The sequence below is a fragment of the Salmo trutta genome, chromosome 6 (assembly GCF_901001165.1).
Source record: "Salmo trutta chromosome 6, fSalTru1.1, whole genome shotgun sequence".
Lineage (NCBI taxonomy): Eukaryota > Metazoa > Chordata > Actinopteri > Salmoniformes > Salmonidae > Salmo > Salmo trutta.
Window position 1 is genome coordinate 16,484,393 of NC_042962.1, and position 14,113 is coordinate 16,498,505.

General features: G+C 39.2%; 1 protein-coding gene across 2 annotated transcripts in view; it reads left to right on the forward strand.

The window, feature by feature from the left end:
* LOC115195541 (5'-AMP-activated protein kinase subunit gamma-2) overlaps window positions 1-14,113 on the forward strand; it is a 119,906-nt gene that overhangs the window by 1,936 nt on the left and 103,857 nt on the right. The window contains exon 1 of one of the 2 annotated variants that reach the window (XM_029755490.1): window positions 9,609-9,901. The exons of the other annotated variant lie outside the window; for it this stretch is intronic. The gene's annotated coding sequence lies outside the window, so the exon portion shown is untranslated. Of the gene's footprint in view, window positions 1-9,608; window positions 9,902-14,113 lie in introns of those variants that run through there. 2 annotated transcript variants of the gene reach the window in all.

Below are 14,113 nucleotides of genomic sequence, written 5' to 3' on the forward strand. Positions count from 1 at the left end.
GGTCCTTCGTGTCTCTACCAACCTAAGGAAATCAGCATTCAACTTGAACACGCCCCATGTTTAGAATAATTTACAAAACTCTTACATCTTGAACCCCTGGTGCCAATAGGTCAGTTTAGAACACGGTAGAGGGATGAATTCACTGAGGTTTGCAAGTGTTGTGGTTGATTGTGGTGGTTTATTAGTGTTTTGGTTGATTGTGGTAGTTTATTATTGTTGTGGTTGATTGTGGTGGTTTATTAGTGTTGTGGTTGATTGTGGTAGTTTATTATTGTTGTGGTTGATTGTGGTAGTTTATTATTGTTGTGGTTGATTGTGGTGGTTTATTAGTGTTGTGGTTGATTGTGGTGGTTTATTATTTTGTGGTTGATTGTGGTGGGTTATTATTGTGGTGGGTTATTAGTGTTGTGGTTGATTGTGGTGGGTTATTAGTGTTATGGTTGATTGTGGTGGGTTATTAGTGTTTTGGTTGATTGTGGTAGTTTATTATTGTTGTGGTTGATTGTGGTGGTTTATTAGTGTTGTGGTTGATTGTGGTGGTTTATTATTTTGTGGTTGATTGTGGTAGTTTATTATTGTTGTGGTTGATTGTGGTGGGTTATTATTGTGGTGGGTTATTAGTGTTGTGGTTGATTGTGGTGGGTTATTAGTGTTATGGTTGATTGTGGTGGGTTATTAGTGTTTTGGTTGATTGTGGTAGTTTATTATTTTGTGGTTGATTGTCGTGGGTTATTATTGTTGTGGTTAATTGTGGTGGTTTATTATTTTGTGGTTGATTGTGGTGGGTTATTATTGTTGTGGTTAATTGTGGTGGTTTATTATTGTTGTGGTTGATTGTGGTGGGTTATTATTGTGGTGGGTTATTAGTGTTGTGGTTGATTGTGGTGGGTTATTAGTGTTGTGGTTGATTGTGGTGGGTTATTTACATTTTACATTTACATTTTTAGTCATTTAGCAGACGCTCTTATCCAGAGCGACTTACAGTAGTGAATGCATACATTTCATACAATTTCATACATCTCATACATTTTTTTTTCTGTGCTATTAGTGTTATGGTTGATTGTGGTGGGTTATTAGTAGAGGTCGACCGATTAATCGGAATGGCCGATTAATTAGGGCCGATTTCAAGTTTTCATAACAATCGGTAATCGGTATTTTTGGACACCGATTTGCCGATTTTAAAAATGTATTTATTTATTTATTTTTACACCTTTAATTTAACTAGGCAAGTCAGTTAAGAACATATTCTTATTTTCAATGACGGCCTAGGAATAGTGGGTTAACTGCCCTGTTCAGGGGCAGAACGACAGATTTTTACCTTGTCAGCTCTGAGATTCAATCTTGCAACCTTACGGTTAACTAGTCCAACGCTCTAACCACCTGCTTTACATTGCACTCCACGAGGAGCCTGCCTGTTATGCGAATGCAGTAAGAAGCCAAGGTAAGTTGCTAGCTAGCATTAAACTTATCTTATAAAAAACAATCAATCAATCAATCATAATCACTAGTTAACTACACATGGTTGATGATATTACTAGTTTATCTAGCCTGTCCTGCGTTGCATATAATCGATGCGGTGCGCATTCGCGAAAAAGGACTGTCATTGCTCCAACGTATACCTAACCATAAACATCAATGTCTTTCTTAAAATCAATACACAAGTATATATTTTTAAATCTTCATATTTAGTTAATATTGCCTGCTAACATGAATTTCTTTTAACTAGGGAAAATGTGTCTTGCAACAGAGTCAGGGTATATGCAACATTTTGGGCCGCCTGGCTCGTTGCGAACTGTGTGAAGACTATTTCTTCCTAACAAAGACAGCCAACTTCGCCAAACGGGGGATGATTTAACAAAAGCGCATTTGCGAAAAAATCACAATCGTTGCACGACTGTACCTAACCATAAACATCAATGCCTTTCTTAAAATCAATACACAGAAGTATATATTTTTAAACCTGCATATTTAGCTAAAAGAAATCCAGGTTAGCAGGCAATATTAACCAGGTGAAATTGTGTCACTTCTCTTGCGTTCATTGCACGCAGAGTCAGGGTATATGCAACAGTTTGGGCCGCCTGGCTCGTTGCGAACCAATTTGCCAGAATTTTACGTAATTATGACATAACATTGAAGGTTGTGCAATATAACAGGAATATTTAGACTTAGGGATGCCACCCGCTAGATAAAATACGGAACGGTTCCGTATTTCACTGAAAGAATAAACGTTTTGTTTTCGAGATGATAGTTTCCTGATTCGACCATATTAATGACCAAAGGCTTGTATTTCTGTGTGTTTATTATATTATAATTAAGTCTATGATTTGATATTTGATAGAGCAGTCTGACTGAGCGGTGGTAGGCACCAGCGGGCTCGTAAGCATTCATTCAAACAGCACTTTCGTGCGTTTTGCCAGCAGCTCTTTGCAATGCTTCAAGCATTGTGCTGTTCAAGCATTGCGCTGTTCAACTCCCAAGATTAGGCTGGTGTAACCGATGTGAAATGACTAGCTAGTTAGCGGGGTGCGCGCAAATAGCGTTTCAAACGTCACTCGCTCTGATACTTGGAGTAGTTGTTTCCCTTCCTCTACATGGGTAACGCTGCTTCGAGGGTGACTGTTGTCGATGTGTTCCTGGTTCGAGCCCAGGTTAGGAGCGAGGAGAGGGACGGAAGCTATACTGTTACACTGGCAATACTAAAGTGCCTATAGGAACATCCAATAGTCAAAGGTATATGAAATACAAATCGTATAGAGAGAAATAGTCCTATAATTCCTATAATAACTACAACCTAAAACTTACTTGGGAATATTGAAGACTAATGTTAAAAGGAACCAGCAGCTTTCATATGTTCTCATGTTCTGAGCAAGGAACTTAAACCTTAGCTTTTTTACATGGCACATATTGCACTTTTACTATCTTCTCCAACACATTGTTTTGCATTATTTAAACCAAATTGAACATGTTTCATTATTTTTTTGAGGCTAAATTGATTTTATTGATGTATTATATTAAGTTAAAATAAGTGTTCATTCAGTATTGTTGTAATTGTCATTATTACAAATACATTTTAAAAAGAAAAAAATTGGCCGATTAATCGGTATCGGGGTTTTTTGGTCCTCCAATAATCGGTATTGGTATTGGCGTTGAAAAATCATAATCAGTCGACCTCTAGTTATTAGTATTGTGGTGGGTTATTAGTGTTGTGGTTGATTGTGGTGGGTTATTTGTGTTATTGCTGTATCCTGCGGTACATTTCTTTTCTGTTTTATTGATTTATTGAATTATGTTTGAGAGTTGTTTGTTCTCAGTACACCATTGAAAATGAGACTATGGTCTCAATTGGGCTCCCCTGAATAAATAATAACTATAGTAATGGTGTACCAAGATCACTAGAGAGCTACTTAGATGGGGGGAAGAGGGCTTTATTGGATTAGGGAAGAGAGCTTGGCATTAATCCATATTCTTCAGCTCTTCTTCTTGTTAGGTTGTTTCTGGACAGGGCCTGTATGTGCCCCAGATCACCGACCTTTTCCATACCCTTCAGACGAGTTCTACAGGTACTTGTGATGTTTTTACCTGACGTCCAAGGACTGTCACACCTGGTAGTGATACGGAAAAGTCATAGAATTCCATTGGTCAGGAATATGATGCTCAATTATTATTGGTGATGACAATAGATGTTCCCACCGTTAGAATCTATCTTATCTTCCTTTGTGCCACCATGCTATTTCTATGACATGCCAAGATAAATGTACGAAACCAAATGCCCTACATTTGTGCAAACGGTAAGAAGCTTTGCCCTGTTCTCATAGACATGGGAAATGGTTTCATTTTGTGTAAATCGTTGAATAACAACAAAAAACCTCCATTTGAATAGGTCTGCCTGCGTATCCCCTCTTCCATACGTGTAGGTCTACTTATAATGTCCAACTGGAGTGCAGTATGTTGACCAAACAAATGCAGTAGTGTTGATTTTCAGAAGTTACACACTGATTTGTGTGATTCACTGTTACGTTAGATTGCCTCATATTGACTCGGATGCCGTTAAGCCTGCTTGACAAAAAAGACAAGGTCACTCTTGGGTTTATGTCAGTTCTATAGTGTAGGCGTAAAGAATTCCCCTCTCTCTCTATCATGTGCAATGCTGGGCAATGGGCTTTATACGTGACACCAGACATGCTTAGGAGACAGTGGATCACCATACCTCCTTACAACTAGTGATAGTAATCTGATTTGTATTTTATCCATACAGCTATTTTTGAAATACCACTGGCACATACATTTAGCCTACAACATATCTGAGGTATGTTTTCTTAATTTGCAGGGGTATGCTTATGTGGTTTGTGACTGTGCTGGGTGGATATGGTATGGCTCGGTTAGGAGGGGAAGCAGTGACATGTCTTACAATGGAACATGTTGGCAACGTTTACTCTCTTTGTTTTCAGCTGCTGGTGATTTTAAGCTAGGAGCAGACAGAGAAAGGGTTATATTTCTTATTAATTGTGATGATAATAGTATTGATTAGGCTTTGCACAGTGCTGTTGTATTTTTGGAGTGAAGTAGTTGTTTGGTAGGAGCATGGGTTATCTCCAATGCTGGGTTGGTCAATATTTAGGCTACTATTGACAGGCTGATAATGCAAGCCATGTGAATCGGATGCACATTTCAGGAGACTCCCATTTTACATTTTGTCTGGATAAAAATGTAGATGTGCATTTCACCTTTTTCTCCTTTTTACATGTTTTCGTTATCCTATTGAAAGGAAAAAACTTGTTCTAATAGAATGAATGCATGTACACATTTACTTCTCTGATCATACAATTCTCTGTCATAGTGTAAGAGTACATGTCAAAAGTATGTTGAAAAATAGATACATGGCTGTATACGTACATATACGCTCCCCATGGACAATGAGTCCACAATGGACCATGGTGACAATAATCACCTCTCTTTTGTTGTATTGTGTCTTGACAATAGGCCGCTGCAGTGTTTATGGCCCTGCCTCTGTGCAAATACTTGTGTAAATTTGGAACGGTGTGATGTTGATTCTGTGTTGTTGTTGGGTTAATTTGCATTGGAAAACATTTGACTGCACAAAATACTTTCGTTTTTTTAAGTATTTTTTTTTAAGGGGTGTGTGACGAATCCTTTTGTAAAGAGACATTTGAAGGTCAGGGACTCTCGCCAGACCAATCACGCGCCCGCTGAAGTTCACAAAGCGAGGGATGGCGTTCAATTACAATTGATAATGAATATATATTGTACTGAAAGGCTGTAGGCTATTTTGTAATCCAAGGTCTTGTTTTTCAATACCCGCTGGTATTCCTGTCAGTTCCATTTTAACCAACACAGTGAGGTATGTATGTGTGGCAGATGACGCAGGGGGCTTATCTGCAACTTCCTCTTCCTCTGTCTGTGTGCGGAAGAGGAAATGTGTTTGTCTCTATTGATAGACTTTACGGAAAGATGGACTCGTTTTTTTTCTTCTTCCAGATGTTAGCAATTTCGTACATGTATATTAGTTTCTCATTGTGTTTTGGAGCTATCATTTCTAGTTTGAGGTATCTTATTAACGTAATGTGCTTGAATGTATTTTTTTTATGGGTCTGCCAACTAATTGGTAGTTTAGTCAGTTAAGGTAGCATTAATGCATTGGTTACTTGCATGATAATAGCATGTCTTTACAGGATGCAATTAAATAAGATGTCATATGGAGGAAACTGAGAACTATGGATTAGACAATTATGGCCTATTTGAGTAATGGGAAATATTATTGTATGTTCTCATGTTGTAGAGGATCAAACCAAGGTCAAGGTTGTGCCATTTATACTTAGCCTGGGGAATTCAACCTGAAATCCCAATGGAGATACATGCATCTTGTTGGAATGTTCCATTTGTCCTGGACAAAGATTCCCATGTAACTACACATCATGAGGTACAGTGATGCTATTGGGGCAAAAAAGTTACAATGTATCATATTATGGGCTCCCGAGTGGCACAGCGGTCTATGGCACTGCATCTCAGTGCAAGATGCGTCTCTATAGTACCTGGTTTGAATCCAGGCTGTATCACATCCGGCCATGATTCGGAGTCCCATAGGGGGCACACAATTGGCCCAGTGTCGTCCGGGTTTGGCCGGAGTAGGCTGTCATTGTAAATGAGAATTTGTCCTTAACTGACTTGCCTAGTTAAATAAAAAATTATGTGACCAATTTAGATATGTGTATGTCTTTGGTTTCACTAGTGTGTCAATATATATTTATGATGGCTGTAATACATTAGTTCAATAAATACTTTATACAGTGCAGTGGTGAGACATTTTGATAATCGATAATGTCGTGTCTTATACAATGCCTGGTTAATGCTTGTTGGGTAAAGGATACCTGCACATTAGTTGTCTGACAAAAACTCGGTCAGTAAATGCTGAATTGTCTTGCTTTCAACAAATGCTCAGGTTTTCAGTGATAAAATATGCATTGCCATAAAAATAGATCTAGTTTTATGCATGTATGCCAGTTAAAATCATGTAGGGTCAAAGTAAGGTCAATGGGGGTGATAATAACACATGGCAGCTTTTCCTTGTGTTTAATCAAAAACAGTATTTTGGAGAATACGTCTGTGATGACATTATTGTTTCTTTGCTATGGGGTTTGGCTTGGGGGAAAGGGGTCATCCTCTGACTACATAAAAAATGTCAGATTGGAACCAAGTCAAAATCTTAGGGTAATATTCTTCTGTTCCACAGAATGTGCTCTTTGAATTTGCTAATCTCCAGAACATTCAGATATTGACCTACATCCTACACAGTGTTTCACAGTTGTAAAGCCCAAAGTTATGGAAACACTGAGATGATGATACAAATTCTGCTTGAGGAACAAGTGTTGAGAAAGCTACTATAGGAGGAGCATTGGAGTCTCTGCCTGATTTTGAATTTTCCTCAGAACAACATCCAAAACAGAACAGTGGGTTCATCATAGAATATCTGTGGACTTTGATACAGTGTGGTGTGATTGACTAAGGGTTTAAAATACTTTTGAAGAATTCGAGGCGAGGTTAGTTCAGCTTAAACTGTTTGGAGGTTAAACAATCGGCGTCTATTAATAGCTTTTACCCACAATAAACAAAGGTGGCAGTTTGAACTTGAAGGGCTTGACGGACAAAATGCACTGCCCACAGCACAGTCTGCTTTTTCTTATCAATGTCTTCCAAACTGGCAAGTGAGTTAGTATTCAAAGAAGGAGCCTCTTTCTCGGAGAATGACCCATCTAGGCTGGCAAATGAAAGGGTTCGTTAAAAAAACATAGGAACTCAGAAGAATAGAGTCGGGGCATAATTGAAACCAATGATGGAATGTGATTGAAGCAATTATTTTAAATGAAGACATTTCCCCTTCAATAACTACAGCTCATGAACATAATGTGGGTTGTGTGTTTTTCAAAGCACTCGACCGATTTTGATTTCATCCACCAAAACTGTATGAAAGCATCCATAAAGTCTTCATAAGCCCTACATAGATGTTTCACAAATGATTCATAAGTACATTCATACTTTATAAAGGGTGATATAAAAGGTCCTTATTTACCAAATAGGGTTTGGCTGATTGTATATGATTAAATCCGTTATCATGATATTTGACTATGAAAATATATTGTGAAGTGCAAGATGATATATCGTGATGTTCAAGACTACTATTTGAACTTTACAACTTTAGGCTGTATCAATATGTTGAAAATTAAGTCTAAATGAATTAACTAAGCTTTATGTTTTTCGTCATACTAAGATTATTTAATGAGAATGTGACAATATTACAGTAAATAAGCACAAATTGCACTGTTTGGAATGATCTAGTCATTACCGGTGCAGAATGATTAAATCGGATATCACGATATTTGGAGTAGCATATCTCAGAAGAGGTCTCCCAAATATCACCCAACCCTATAAAGCCAAATGTGGCCTTACCCTATTCTCAACCTTAGTGTGACATTTGTTTCGGAGTGATTTCTGAAGCATTTATAGAGCCCCGACAAAAGGCTTTTTACAAAGGCTTAATTAAAAACGCATGTTTAATTTCAAGTGGGACCATTATTTTACAGTAACTGTCATGCCTGTGAATTGTTGTTCATTCATGCCACAGATGATCCATTATATTGACCAGATACTCAGGTGGCAACTCGAACAATGAAAATAAATGTCTTAAAAATGGAAGGCAGTTGGGAGGAGGCAAGAACAGGTGGGACTATTCTTGCCTCTTCCTCTCTGACTGGAAGTATCAAGCATGGCCAGAGAGGTCACACGCGAGTGGGGTCACTAGGCCCAAAATCTGTTGTTCCAGCAGGTGGCTTCTTATTTCACCAAGCAAAAGGTTTTTGTATGCAGGTCAATGAGAGTGTTGAATTTGGTTAACAAAAAATGCAATGGCTTATTTGCTATGTGTGACTTTTTTGATCAACTAGAAGTTTCGCAATGCTTAGATTGTTAAGAGTGGACTGATATAAGTAGGACACGTGTTGTGCCTGTTGTTCACACGTGTATCTGCCGTCTCATTGGTTAAAATGCTTCCACCTGATCTTGCCTCCTCCATATTGCCTTCCATTTTTGAATACATGTATTTTCATTGTTAGAGCTGCCAATAGAGTATCTGGTCAATATAATGGATAATCTGTGGCATGAAAGAACATTAAGAATCTGATGATGATTGACAGACACTGCTCCTCCTACCTCTGTAACCGTGCATTCCTCATAATGAAAAGCTCAACTCTTAAATTGAAGAGAGACATCACAACATGGAAACGCTGACTCCAAATAGAAGCCCCATAGCTTGAATGTGATCTGCACCTCCACATAATTGCCATTACTCAATGCCAGCATTGCAATTGTGATATTCGAGGTGTGTTTGTTATTTTTTTCTAGACATAGCCCATTACTTGCACCAACATTTCATGATATAATGTGTGAATTCTATAGCTTAATTTTGAATTAAAAAAGCATGGGGTCATTGCCCACCGTGTTCCTGTTGTTCAGTCGCCGGGATCGGCTCGATAAAGCGTCCGCATGCTTCACAGCCGAAACAGTTCAGAAGAGTTTGTGCATATATTATGATGACATTTTGTTAGTTTTTGTTAGTTTTGGACTTCAATTAGTTGTTTTTTTCGGCTGTTCGGGCACACTGCATTTTTTATAGAGGCAAGCTGAAGTTCAGAGCCGAAGTCTACGCACCTTCGTCTTTAAGAGATACTGCACCAAACATCTTAGATGTAAAATTACGCGACTAAGATGTACTCAGTAAAAACGTCAAGATTAATGATAGATTTCTTGAGTTATTTTAAATAAATTCTGACTATTTTGAGGAAATGTATACTGGCTACGGTGTTTCAAAATGGACAAACATTACTATTGCTGCTTTTTTCTCGTTTTTCAAGCGGAGTTTTTTTAAGGGAGCATGTGAGCGCACAAGAAGGACTAAGATCCTTCTTTATCTCTCTCCCCTTCTGAGGTTCATCAAATAGGATTTGTAAGCGCTTGAGGCAGCACTTTTGTTGACTATCTCATTACAGCATAGCTAAGTACTCATTATGCAACACTGGACTAGCCTTGCGCTCAGGGAAAGGCTACTGTTTAGGCAGTTAGACTTTGAGTTGTGATTTTTAGAGCTCTAACAGATTAGCATCACCGGTGATTGGTTTTTCTCTCAATACCGAAAGGCAGGTTTTTTTTTCCAGACTCTGCTTTTCAAGGCTGGAGGAGGAAGGTCAAAGTGAGCTCCGATCTTGGGGGAAGGAAGTTTTTCTCCACTTGTCATTCTCCTCTTGCCTGCACGTAGATAAGAACACGCAGTGGTTCAGAAACATATGCACGGCAGAGGGGATTTTGCTGGTTGTTCTGCACTTTGGGAGTAAAGGTAAATTAAAAAGTGTGTGAGTGTTGGACTGGAGTTGGGTTTGTGTTCTAAACTGAAGACATGCAAAGAGGAGATGGTGATTGGAATGAGAAGAGAAATCAAAGTCCTATGGGGAATATTTGTTACATGGTTCTATTTGTTACTTGCTCAGAATATGTAGTAGCTGGATCCACTGTAGTAGCTGGATCCACTGTAGTAGCTGGATCCACTGTAGTAGCTGGATCCAATGATGCAATTTCCCATTTTCCATTCATTTCAATACGTATAATTGTTTCTCCCACTATGTTGTAAACCAGGGGTGGGGAATATTGCCCTTCAAGGGCAGGTTTAAGTGCAGGCTTTTGTTCCAACAAAACAGTAACACAGCTGATCCCAGGGTCTACAGATGGAAATATTTACAGAAATGTTGATTGATGCATATTGTCAATTTTACATGACATTTCTCTAATCAATGTCTTGGTTAAAGACTGTGAGTAGTTAATTAGTAGAAGTGGAATGAAAACACAAAAACACTGATTCCCAGGGTATTTAAAAAAAATGTTTAAGTTGCATTATCTACAATCCTTTAATTGTGAAGGTATTTTTAAATAAGCATGTGATACAAAGTGCAAAATAATAAAATCCGGACTAAGAACTATGTTAATGCATTTATTATCAGTGTGTAGACTTTTAGGAAAACTAAGTGCACCGTGTACAATTCAAGCCTTTCCCGGATTTCATGTGGCCTTCAGCGGAGTGGTCTAACTTGGAATTGTATCTTGGGCTGTCCTATTTCTGTTTTAAGAGTGTGTACTGTAGACCGCAGACAACAAGATGGGGTCTGGCACAGGCATCATGGTTCAACTGACAAACACTGTCTCTAGATTTGAGATAAAGATGAGGTGGGACCTTGAATGAGTTCAAGGTCAACCAATCTGGACCAGCTGGGAACAGCATGTCGTGTGGTTAAGATCGCCTGGTCCCTAGTCTGTTTGGGCTGTATTGCAAACTGTTTATGACCCTGGACCACTCTGGCAAGACAGCACAAATAGATCTGTGATCAGGCTAGGGTTAAGATGCACACACTCCAGATATGGTACAGTGGCCTTGTGTGTGTGATACACATTTTCATTTGTTTAATTTTGGATGGACTTCTTAGCAGAGATACTTGAAAAAAAGATATGGTTGGGGGGGATTGGGGGGAGAGGGAGTGGGGGGGATTGGAGTAAGAATGAGACAGAAGTGAACAGCAGGATGACAGAGGATGTTTCCCAATATGTTGAATTGATTCAATTCCTCATTATCCTTTCTGTAATAACCACTAATACATTAAAGTACCTTGTCGATTCCATATTTTTATATTCTTTCTAGCCCTTTCCGATTAGTGGAGGAAGGAATCATGCCAACTAGGGTAGGAAATGATTAAAGACTATTGGGATGTGGCCAGAGAGCCACTAGCACTGAAGTTCATTTTTTTGGCTGGGATGTCACCGACACTAAGGATCTGTAGGATTTATGAGGTCATCATTCATTTGTGGCTGTCATCATTGATGCGATTGGGTAAGGGGCTGGCCTTCATTTGTGCACATGGTTGGTTCACTCAAGATTGGACCTGTCAGTCAGTTGTCATCGGCAACAAGGAGGGATTTGTATTTAGGAAAGATTTATTCTCCTGACACAATTCTAACCATTGAGTGGTAAGAATGTTTCTCAAGTCCTACAGTGCATTCGGAAAGTATTCAGACCCCTTGACTTTTTCCACATTTTGTTTTGTTACAGCCGTATTCTAAAATTGATTAAATTGTTTTCCCCCTCTCATTAATCTACACACAATACCACATAATAATAAAGCAAAAACAGGTTTTTAGACATTTTTGCAAATGTATTAAAAATAAAAACGGAAATATCACATTTACAGAAGTATTCAGACCCTTTACTCAGTACTTTGTTGAAGCAGTACTTTGTTGAATCCTCTCAAGCTCTGTCAGGTTGGATGGGGAGCGTTGCTGAGAGTCCTTTAGGAAAACATAAAGTGGGCTGTCTTTTACTGAGGAGTGGCTTCCATCTGGCCATTACCATAAAGGCTTGATTGGTGGAGTGCTGCAGATATGGTTGTCCTTCTGGAAGGTTCTCCCATCTCCACAGAGGAACTCTGGAGCTTTGTCAGAGTGACCATCGGGTTCTTGGTCACCTCCCTGACCAAGGCCCTTCTCCACCAATTACTCAGTTTGGCCGGGCTGCCAGGTCTATTAAGAGTCTTGGTGGTTCCAAACTTCTTCCATTTAAGAATGATGGAGGCCACTGTTCTTGGGGACCTTCAATGCTGCAGAAATGTTTTAGTACCCTTCCCCATATCTGTTCCACGACACAATCCTGTCTCGGAGCTCTACGGACAATTCCTTCAACCTCATGGCTTGGTTTTTGCTCTGACATGCACTGTCAACAGTGGGACCTTATATAGACAGCTGTGTGCCTTTCCAAATCATGTCCAATCAATTTAATTTATCACAGGTGGACACCAATCAAGGTGTAGAAACATCTCAAGGATGATCAATGGAAACAGGATGGCCCCGAGCTCAATTTTGAGTCTCATAGCAAAGGGTCTGAATGCTTATGTAAATAAGGTATTTCTCAAAACCTGTTTTCGCTTTGTCATTATGGGGTATTGTGTGTAGATTGATGAAGAGGTTGTAACGTAACAAAATGTGGAAAAAGGGAAGGGGTCTGAATACTTTCCGAATGCACTGTATAGACTGAACAAAAATATAAACACAACATGCAATAATTTCAAAGATTTTACTGAGTGACAGTTCATATAAGGAAATATGTCAATTTAAATAAATTCATTAGGCCCTAATCTATGGATTTCACATGACTGGGAATACAGATACTATATGCATCTGTTGGTCACAGATGCCTTGTATGGGCGTGGATCAGAAAACCAGTCAGTATTTGGTGTGACCACCATTTGCCTCATGTTGTGCGACACATCTCCTTTGCATAGACTTGATCCGGCTGTTGATTGAATGTTGTCCCACTCCTCTTCAATGGCTGTGAAAAGTTTCTGGATATTGGTGGGTACTGGAACACACTGTTGTACACGTCGATCCAGAGCATCCCAAACATGTTCAATGGGTGACATGTCTGGTGAGTATGTAGTTGTGTTCGCTGTCCATAGCTTATGCCTCCCCATACCATAACCCCACCACCAACATGGGGCACTTTGTTCACAACATTGAAATCAGAAAACCGCTTGCCCACATGATGCCATACACACACACTGTCTGCTATCTGCCCGGTACAGTTGGAGACGGCTTATGGTAGAGAAATTAAAATGAATTTATCTGGCAACAGCTCTGATGGATATTGCATCCAATTGCATGCTCCCTGAACTTAAGACATCTGTGGTATTGTGTTGTGTGACCAAACTGCACATTTTAGAGTGGCCTTTTATTGTCACCAGCACAAGGTCCACCTGTGTAATGATCATGCTGTTTAATCATCTTCTTGATATGCCACACCTGTCAGGTGGATGGATTATCTTGGCAAGGGAGAAATGCTCACTGAAAGGATGTAAAGAAATGTGTGAACAAAGTTTCAGAGAAATAAGCTTTTTGTGTGTATGGAACATTTCTGGGAGCTTGGGATCGCGACATGTTGTGTTCATATTTTTGTTCAGTGTACAAGGGGTACCAGTACAGAGTCACTGTGCCAGGGTACGAGGTCATTGAGGTAGATATGTACATATAACTAGAAATAACGTGACAGATCGTAAACAGTAGCAGCAGTGTATGTGATGAGTCAATGCAGATAGTCCGGGTAGCTATTTGGTTAACTATTTAACTGACTACTTATCAGTCTTATGGCTTGGTGGTAGAAGTTGTTCAGGGTCCTGTTGGTCCCAGACTTGTTGCATTGGTACCACTTGGCGTACGGTAGCAGAGAGAACAGTCTATGACTTAGACCAACACTTTACATGTTGCGTTTATATTTTTGTTCAGTGTAAATTAACTATTTTTATAAATATAAACCGTTTCTAGTTAGAAGCTGAAATCAATGGCCTTGCTCTTTTTGTCTTGAGGTGTCAATCATTATTCTGGTCCCAGATCTGTGTGTGCTTTCATGCCATCTCCTATGGTCATTGGCGTGACAAAGCTGTACAAACAAATCTGGGACCAGGCTAGCCAAGTTAAAGCTTTCTGGAGAAGTGTTCAAGGCAGGTATTCCTTTTGG